General features: G+C 49.9%; 1 long non-coding RNA gene across 2 annotated transcripts in view; it reads right to left on the minus strand.

Moving 5' to 3' along the window:
• The window catches only part of LOC129380487 (uncharacterized), a 52,212-nt gene extending 42,236 nt beyond the window's left edge, over positions 1 to 9,976 (minus strand). For both annotated transcript variants that reach the window (XR_011891540.1, XR_008608558.1), the window contains exon 1: positions 9,888 to 9,976. This is a non-coding gene — a long non-coding RNA (uncharacterized lncRNA). The remainder of the gene's footprint in view (positions 1 to 9,887) is intronic.
• Between the last annotated feature and the right edge of the window lie 86 nt (positions 9,977 to 10,062).

The following is a 10,062-nucleotide window of genomic DNA, read 5'->3' on the forward strand; positions in this document are numbered from 1 at the left end:
CAACAATATTCCTTTGAGGTGCGTTACAAAAAGGGGAGTCTCAACGGTAACGCCGATGGCTTAAGTCGAAGCCCCTAACGTGGGAATCAGCCTCAAAATTGCTTGTTACTGATGTTTTTCTTCCTGAGGCAGGATTTTTAACTTATTGCTTTTGTGTAGTGTTTCAAAGTGATGATGTGCTTTCTAGTGCAATTTTCCGATTTGTGGACGCGTTCTGAGTGCTGCTAAACTACTGTAAGGAACTAGGCAGCAGTATAAAAGGGGAAAGAGCCTGGCAGGGCTTAGTGAGGGTTGTGCCGTGCTTACTGACTGAGCGGTTGACTTTCGGCGTAGTTCTAACGCTTGCCGGAAACGAGAACAAAAATGTCAACTCTCCCGAAGTCACTTTGCAGTGTCCTGTGTGAACCTGAACGTGAGAACGAGGCCTTCTCTGTGCGCTGCGCTCAAGAAACGCCAAAGGACGCCCGACTTCGGTTATGAGCATCATCGAGCAACATCCCTCCGGACAGCGGATGCAGTCCCCTGACCATCGGGATCTCCTTCCCCCGGCGGGGCGGTCTGTTACGTTTCGCCTACAACGCGCGGTAATGCCGGCGCGGATGCAACGGACGCCGGGGCTTCGTTCAAAGCGGCGGACATTTTGGCCCGTTCGACGCCGCCGCAACGCCTCCCCGCCAAGCGTGTCCAAGCGTGTTTCAGTGCCACGTGTCTTCGTGTGTGCGTGTGTGTGTGTGTGCCCACGCTTGTCAAAGCGCGGCAGCCGGGGAGCGGAGCTCCCCAAGTGAGGAGCCAGCAGGTCTGTCCGTCGGCGGGTTGGCGATGCGTCACTACACTCGGCTCAACATGTCTCTCGGCTCGACCGTGCGCGCCGTCGTGGGCTCATGCTCCGCCGTGTCGTGGGCTCATCCCGTGACCTTCCTTCTGGCCCGCGACGCCGAGAGTATAAGAGCAGCTGCCCCCGGACGCCAGGAGAGAGGCTCCGATTTCTTCTGTTGAGTTACGTGCTCTCCCGTCTCTCCACTTCGGTCGACCTGACCGGCCGCTCTTTTGCTATGTTAGAATAAACAAGTTGTTCTGTTACCAGTCTTCTCTTGCTTTGCCGGGACCTTCGGATGCTTCCAGTGCCCCAGGCCGCCAGGCCAACGCTACCCTTGGGGCTTGCGACCCATTGGCAATAACGGGCGTCAGCACCGAGACCCCAACATCGCCCTTGGACTTTATGCGGAACGTGAGGGCGACGGCGATGGCAGTAATGCGCCTGGAGTGTCCATATAATTGCTGCCGCAATAATATAATAAGAGTATCCGGCAACTGTAGCGTCCCATGGCCCATTACTTTCCGCAAAAGAAGAAGTAACGAAATCGAACTTTCACCATGTGACAATTTGCTGCCCCGCAACAATGTCTTTTCTTTTCTTTTGTGGGGCGGGGTCACGGAAATGAAAAAAAAAACGCAAAGGAAAGTATGTTGGCCACAATCGAATATCTACTTTGGGCACCTAATGTGGTTACCGAAACAATATCGAAGAAAACGTGAGACGCTTGGTCCACAAAGAACCATACGCATACTGCTCGTTACCCTACACCGGCGAGACAAAATTTTCCAGAGAGGTTGCGCATAACCGAACACGTTGCAATCCGTCGAGTCCCCGCAGCAGGATTGCCAGGTCATCGGAAGAAAAAGTAAGCGAAAAATTCCGAAATGTAGCCAAAAAGTCGCCAACTGCGGCAAAAGCTTTAATTGCTAGCCTAAAATCTAGCCATGGTGGGACAAAGGAACATTTGCCTATATTTAACGCGAAAATAAAGAACAGGCGAGAAAGACCTGTAGTTTCCTGCTGCGCTGATGACAAACAAAAATAACAGAACAAAACGGTAGTTATCACATAATATTGTATCTGTAACTTAACATAATGTCTGACCAACTGATGTTCTTCGATAATTCCTGCCGCACACTTGCGTGCTTTCTCATAGCCGAACTGGTATCGCCAGTATCAGTAGAATAACCTTGCTGAACGCGGTCCTTGCGCAGATGGTTATATTAACTCTATGCCACTATGACTTCATTTTAAACGTTCCCGTGCGAACTGTATGACGTCACACACGTTCTCCGCTCCCTGGTACGCAGTCGCATAGTCAGATAGACATTGCCACCTGTAATGTCATGGCTGCGATGACGTATTTTTGGTTGTTGCAGTCATATCTGACGCGAAGAACCATGGTCTTCGAGATTCTCTATAGAGGTCATCGTTGTTGGGGTGATATTAGGACACCACCTATTGCTTCCGTCCTTCGGAGGACGCAAAAGCATTGCCTATAAGATTGGTTAATTCTTTTTACTTGGGGAGAGCTGCTTGGGCCTCTTCAATTATCCGTCAGTGAGACTGTCCGAGACGTTGATTTCAGCCAATGAGCGTTGCATATGATGCATCTCGGGCAGTCCTGGGGAGCCCAGGGTGACAAGTCGAAGAGGCCTACCGAACATGTGGTGGCTATAATATATTTTCAGTTGCTGAATTTGCTTCCGGAGCTTGCAAGACACAAAAGCGTGGCCTTGAAGATCTCACGTTTGGGGTTGTTGCTTAAAGGAGGCCGTCGGGGGGAGTGTGATTCGGCCACTACCTATACCAATTACCGCCTCCAAAAGGAGTCATAAAGTAGCCAAGTCCCTAAAAACGATTTTCGCTTGCCAGGAGCTTCTAAAAGTAGCCAATTTGGCGAGAAATCGCCAAATCTGTTAACCCTGCCCACAGCGATGACGGTGAGCGACCATGCATTGTTTCTTTTTCTCGTCTGCTAGCCAGAAAGCGTCCAAAACATTGCCAGGCGAAAATCCACTCGGGCAGAGAAAAACGAACGCGCATCGAAGTGCGCCGCGTGATGGTCGGAGGAACACGAGAAAAACGCATGCGCTCTGGCGGGCTCCGGCAGCCCGTGGGTAAGGAGAACAAAAAAAAAAAAAATGTCGATCTTAGCAGCCGAGAAGCGATGAAAAAAAATTGAAGAGGCTCTAGTGTCCTCGCGAATAAAAGTAAAAGTAGAAAAATAAATATGAATGTAGTTACTTTCGCTGGCTTTAGTGTCTTGACATTGGTTTTTTTTTTTTGGCACAGGTGAAAAAAAAATGGTGATATTTTCTGTGACATGACGGCAAAAACGAACCACCACAAAGCTTTGTTTCATTGGATCTTGCTGCGTGCTTTGTCAACTTGTCTGATAGTGTGTTGATTTGGTTTGTCTCGTCGTATGGTCCGATGTGCTACCTTAGAAAAGTCAATGCACCTTTGGCGTCAAACGTTTATAACAATGTTAAACCCACAATGTTCCGGAATTGAAAATCTAAAGCATGACTTTGGAAATATCAATGCACCTTTCGCACCAAAAGTTTATGAGAATGTTATACCGATAAAGTGCCAGAATTAAGATCCATGCGTTCCGTAGATGCCGCGGCCTCCACGAGATGCCGCGACGAGCCCGCTCGCTATCAAAACGCCCCAGGAAACTGTGCTCAGATGGGGCTCCTTGGCGTTATGTGACTTATGTACATGGCATTATGTACATGGCGTTATGTACATGGGCGTTGCCGCGAAATCCAGCCCGATTTCGCAGTGTTCGCGCTGAAATGTCTTTTCGAACGTGAAAAGGACATTCTAGACAAAATCTAGAATGATTTCCAGCGCCGGGGGTTGTTTTGGTCGGCGGTGCATGACAGTACGAAAAGATTTCGGGGGGGGGGGGGGTCTGAAGCCCCATAAGCACCCCCCCCCCCTGGCTACGCCCCTGATTCCTACGTATGGACTACAGGGTGCGAGGACGCGTTCCGTCAGCTCAGGCACGTACCCAGTGGGGTGCCCGAGGGGGCCCGCCCCCCACCCCCCGCCCCCAGAATTAAGCGGCATACCTCCCCGCCCTCCCCGCCCGCACCACCACTCTTCACACACATTCCTAAAGCGCTGACAAATCAATCTATTCGGCAGTAAACATTTTGATGCCTTTTACAGCGAGAGCTGTATATGACTAACATTACATAGTTTTTTCGTCATACGTCCACAGAACAAATCATCATGTGGGCCGATCCTGGTGATAGTGCAAAAAGGGTCCAAGCTCAATGGCACATACCCCTGTGGGCTCGGGAACCTGTAACGTGCCTTTCGAAATCTTCGGGATGGGCCCACATATGGGGAGTGCTTAACGCCCGCTTCACCTCCACCGCGTGTCGGCCCGGCATTGCACTATACCTTTGGATGGGCCCACGTATGTGGAGCGCTCAACGCCTGCTTCACCTCCGCCGCGGGTGGGCCCAGTATTGCACTAACTTAGGGATCGGCTCACGTATGGGGAGTGCTTAACGCCTGCTTCACCTCCACCGCGTGTCGGCCCGGCATTGCACTACCTTTGGATGGAGCCACGTATGCGGAGCGCTCAACGCCTGCTTCACCTCCGCCGCGGGTGGGCCCAGTATTGCACTATCTTAGGGATCGGCCCACGTATGGGGAGTGCTTAACGCCTGCTTCACCTCCACCGCGTGTCGGCCCGGCATTGCACTACCTTTGGATGGAGCCACGTATGCGGAGCGCTCAACGCCTGCTTCACCTCCGCCGCGGGTGGGCCCAGTATTGCACTAACTTAGGGATCGGCTCACGTATGGGGAGTGCTTAACGCCTGCTTCACCTCCACCGCGTGTCGGTCCGGCATTGCACTACCTTTGGATGGAGCCAGGTATGCGGAGCGCTCAACGCCTGCTTCACCTCCGCCGCGGGTCGGCCCGACGGTAGTGCAATGCCGGGCCGACCCGCGGCGGAGGTGAACCAGGCGTTGAACGCTCCGCATATACGTGGGTGAAGCACTTTGCTTTTCATTTGAGAGCTTTGACTGTCGTCAGCTCTCGCTGCCATTCCATCTTCACAGAGTGGAATGCTTGTCAATGTTTTCACTCCTTTTAGATGGCGGTAGTTATCGGCATCTCCTGGGGCATGAAGGCCAGTTTTCTCATCGATTCGGTGCCCGCGCGATTAACTCGAGATGAGTTCAGTTGTCACCATCTATTCAACGATCACGCGCATCGCTGTTGCTTCCTTTTTTGTTTAGACTGATCCAGGGACCAGGAAAGTGATTCGGTTTCTAGTAAGCTGGTCTGTATGCTCGTGGAACGAGTTGCGGCCGGAGAAAACGCCAGGTGCGTTAAACTTTCCCTTTTGCTTCATTATTTGCTCGAGCGACGGCTCGCCGCGGCGCTGGCAGATCCTCGAAAGCATATACCCGCGATATGGGTTAGATAAGGTGGAAAATAAAATAATGCCAAACAGCGTCCATCATCAGACCCTGGAATAACCGGTAAAACCATAAAGAATATGATTGTCACCCGTTACCTCGTCGGGCTTTTCCCTAATTGTACAGCACTTTTCTTGAAAAATTGGCAACTGGAAATAAGTGTCGCAAAGAGTTGAGAAATTAAGCGATCTACTATGGGAGAGAGCCAAGGAAACAGCCAAACAGGAAGGAAAAGCGAAAATTAACAAATTTAACTGTTGTTTGTGAAAATATTTATGGATCAACATCTCTTTATTTAAAAAGGCAGTATAGAAAAGGCCGCCGGAAGTGGAGAATAATTCCGTGTGTTTTGAATCACGCTTCCACAGTTATCAGTGGAGCCACCTGACGTAGTCAGTTCTCTGTTGTGCTAATGTGAGTGTTTTTATACCTTCCCCGGTGGGCGCAGTATGTCTAGAACTGCAGCGTCCTGCGCTCTACGCGGTTGTACGGGAGTGGTGACCACACATCGTTACGCAACTTCTCAAATAGCAACACGGGTCGGGTTTGGCACTTTAATTGGTGGAGCAGTAAACGAGGGATCCAAAATAACTGTGATTGTTCCGAAAACATATATATTTCTCTATAATTCTTCCAGGGCTAATTCAGAAAACACTACTAGAAATCTTTATTTTTTACTTTCGCTTGTTTACTTGTTCTTGGCAGCGTTCTTCCTGCGCTTCTGTCATGCGCGAGTCCATTTGATGTGCTTCCTTGTTTGCCAAGTAAAGGAGTGGTGTATCTCACAGGTGTACCTGTGAGGTACACCTTATTTCAATTCTCTTTTGCGGATTTACGCGTCTTTATTGTCAATGGTGGGCATTATTCACATTAGTGCTAGTAAAGCTACCTCCCCCCCCCTCATTTGCATAGGAAGAGTTACATTGGGTTGCCCCCCCCCCCCCCCTCCGAAAAAAAAAAAATCCTGCGTACGTGCCTGCGTCAGCTGAAGTATCTACTAACTTCTGGGCCTGCCTTGCGCCATTTCGATCCCGACACCATGACTGGGCTACACACTGACGCTAGCGGTGTGGGCGTTGGCGCCGTCCTCGTTCAACTCCATATGGGCGCCAGCACGTCGTTGCGTACGCAAGTCGGACAGTGCAGACGAGAGCGGAGCGAGGTCACACTGTCACCGAATTGGAATGCCTGGCAGTATAGTCTTCGCCATCCTGAAGTTTCGGCCATAGTTGTACGGTCGTCATTTCAAGATAGTGATGGATCATCATTCCCTTTGCTGGCTTGTTGGACAGCAGGGAATGACGGCTGGCACGTTGGGCGTGACGCCTTCAAGAATATACCTTTTCTGTTGGCTACAGGAGCGGTCGGTGTCACACCGATGCAGACTGCTTGTCTCGTCTCCCCTCGCCAAACTCCACCGCTAACGATGACGACTTCGACGACTATGTTGCCAGCATTACTGAGTTTCCTGACCTCAGCACCTTTAAATGTGAACAACGTCGTGATCCTACACTCATACCCCTCTTGGATGCTGCCCACACGTCGGGTCACACAACGCCCTTCACGCTGTGTGACGGCCTGCGTTGCGAAAAGAATTACTCTGCCGAAAGCGCTTCCTTGCTCCTAGTCGTTCCCGAACGCCTACGCACTGCTATTCTTCGCGACATGCATGATGACATCACATCTGGTCACCTAGGCTTTACTCGCACGCATCATCGATTACGCCAGCGCTTTTATTGGCCGAAGCTGTGGAAGAGCACAAGATAGTTCGTTGCAAGTTCAGGTTGCCAATGTCATAAAAAGCCGGCGGCGCCTCCTGCAGGCGTTTTGCAACCAGTGAAACCACCTACCTTACCATTTGAAAAAGTTGGTATCGATTTGCTCGGACCCCTTCCCAATCGCTCTACCGGCCGTCGCTGGATTATTGTGTGCGTCGAGTACTTGACACGCTATACTGCGACTGCGGCGTTACCTCTACTACCGCCACCGATGTGTCGTGCATTCTGCTTCATTCTGTCATCCTGCATCACGGCCTCACGTGTTGTTATAAGAGGCCGTGGACGGCTATTCACCACTGACGTTGTTGAAGAACTGCTGCGTCTTTGCGGTTCTACTTATCGCCATTCAACGCCGTACCACTCACAAACAAATGGCCTCACCGAACGCACGAATCATACGCTTACCAACATGTTGTCCCTGTATGTCTCAGCTGATCACAGGAATTGGGATGCTGTGTTGTCCATTGTCACGTACGCACACAATACAGCCAAGCACGAAGTAACCGGGTATGCGCCTTTCTATCTGTTGTACACCCGCAGTCCCCAAACGTTCTTGGACACAATTTTGCCATTGACACTGAACGAAGACACATCCATTCCGCAGACATTGTGTCGTGCTGGAGAAGTGCGTCGGCTAGGTCGTTTAAGAACGCTGCCTTCGCAAATTTCAACCAATTGAGGCACGCTATGACGCCCGGCATATACATGTCACTTTCGCTTCTGGCGATCGTGTGTTTGCGTGGACACCTCTACGGAAGAAAGGCTTGTATCGCAAGTTCATCTCAACGTACAGCGGTCCATTCGTGATACTCAGCCGATTAAGTGACGTCATCTACGTCATCGCAAAAGTGACCGCCAATAATCGCCGGTCGAGGAAGACTCAAGTGGTTCATGTGGCCCGCCTGAGGCACTACCCTCATAGGGTTCCCGAATCAAGAACTACCAATTATGTGGTTCCCTAACTCGCTCGGCGAGCTTCGTCTGTACCGGAAGAAGATGTTACGCTGCGCGGCGGAAGCGAAGAGGAGATAGAAGAACTGCGCGCGGCGCAGAAAATGCCCGTTTGCCTGCGATCGCGTCTCAAGGTCCCCTCGATAATCTTGTAAATAAATCCATCTCATCCGTAACAATATGTAAAAGACAAAGACAATTATCAATAGCCAGGCAAGGGAACAAGAGTTCAGGATCGTCAGTCAGCCTCTAGAGTCTGTGAAAGAGTATCCTAGGTCAATTACTCATAGGGAGCCCTGATCATGAGAAGGAAATTCACAGAAAAATAAAAAATGGGTTGGAGCGCATTCGGCAGACATTGTCGGATCCTGACTGGAAGGTTACCATTATCATTAAAAAGAAAAGGGTACAATCAATGCATTCTACCGGTCCTGTCATATATGGGGCGGAAACTTCGAGGTTAATAAAGAAGCTCAAGAACAAGTTAAGGACTGCACAATGAGCGATGGAAGGAAAGAAATGTTAGGCGTAACGTTAAGAGACAGGAAGAGAGCGGTGTGGATCAGAGAGCAAACAGGGATGACCGATATTCTAATTGACATTAAGAGAAAGAAATGGAGCTGGGCAGGTCATGTAATGCATAGGTTAGATAACCGGCGGACCATTAGGGTTACAGAATGGGTGCCAAGAGAAGGGAAGCACAGTCGAGGACGGCAGAAGACTAGATGGGGTGATGAAATTAAGAAATTCGCAGGTGCTAGCTGGAATCGGTTCTCGCAGGACAGGGGTAATTGGAGAACGCAGGGAGAGGCCTTCTTCCTGCAGTGGACATAAAATAGGATAAAGGTGATGATGATGATGATGAATAAGGTGTTTATGTTTTCTCTTCCCCAGCTTAAACTAACGTGGATGAAAACACAGGACCCAGCGTGAGAAGCCTGCCTTGGTTGTAAATGTTCTGAGCTCAGTGCCCCTTCTCAGTAGAACCTACCTCTGCACAGTGTCCGACAGTTTTATCCGCGTTGCCAATGCGTGGCGCCATTATGTGTGTGTCTGTCGGCTCTTATAAGGAGACGATAGTGAATATTCGCTGCAAGGACGATAGCGAAGTGCTGGTGTGACCATGTGTCAAAGAGGAAGGTGAGCTAATCTTCCGAGAATATAAGATTAGAGAGTTTTAGAATAGGGGCCCCAAACGTTTTGGGGCCCCAAAGAAATAGCGTCGAAGCCACTGCGCATGCGCGAGACGCAAACTGCGTTTGGGTTTTGCGTTGGGAACGCTATTTCACCGATTTAGCGGGAGCTCAAATAGCGTTCCCAAAAGCTTTGCGTCAACAAACATGGCGGCACCCATCGAAGCGACGGCGCTAACCTAGCACAAAACTGGGTTCGATTCGCGGTAATGCGTGAAGTTCGCAAGCTAGGAGAAGTGACTGCAGTTATCGCTTTCTCTCAACTAGCGTATGTTATGAAGATTGATTCATTAGATGCCGCTGATTCCGAATTCGAGTGTGGATTTTATGGCTCGTAGGCCTAACACGGCTAAGCTTGGCTGGTGAAGGCCCGTAAAGTTGGTTTTGTTGCTCCAAACTAAGCACAAATAATTGTTTGCTGCTTGAAGAATAACCTCTAAATTGTAATTAAACGCGAATACACGCAAGTCAAAATTACTATTCATATCTTAAGATGGGATATTTTATTTAATTATTTTTAATCGTTTTTCTTGGACGCCGTAGTGGCGCTGTCAGCGCAAGACGCTACCTGCAAACGCAAAGCCCTATTCTAAAACTCTTCACTCCTGCGTGCCCCAACGCTAACACCCGCAAAGCTCTTTGGGGCCCCAAAATATTGGGGCCCCTATTCTAAAACTCTCTATTATCTTACTCACGGATGTTTCGGGCTGTTTCAGACTCCGCGCTGTATTATACGCATTGAGAAGTTGTCTTCGTGCACGGTGCATTCGCGATGTATTTCGCTGCATTTTTTCTAGATTTTCAATGGAATGAAGCTCGTACATTGGCGTTTAGTTTTAGGCAAGGGCATATACGCAGCCAGTAAGTGCG

Source organism: Dermacentor andersoni, chromosome 1 (genome assembly GCF_023375885.2).
Source record: "Dermacentor andersoni chromosome 1, qqDerAnde1_hic_scaffold, whole genome shotgun sequence".
Classification (NCBI taxonomy): domain Eukaryota; kingdom Metazoa; phylum Arthropoda; class Arachnida; order Ixodida; family Ixodidae; genus Dermacentor; species Dermacentor andersoni.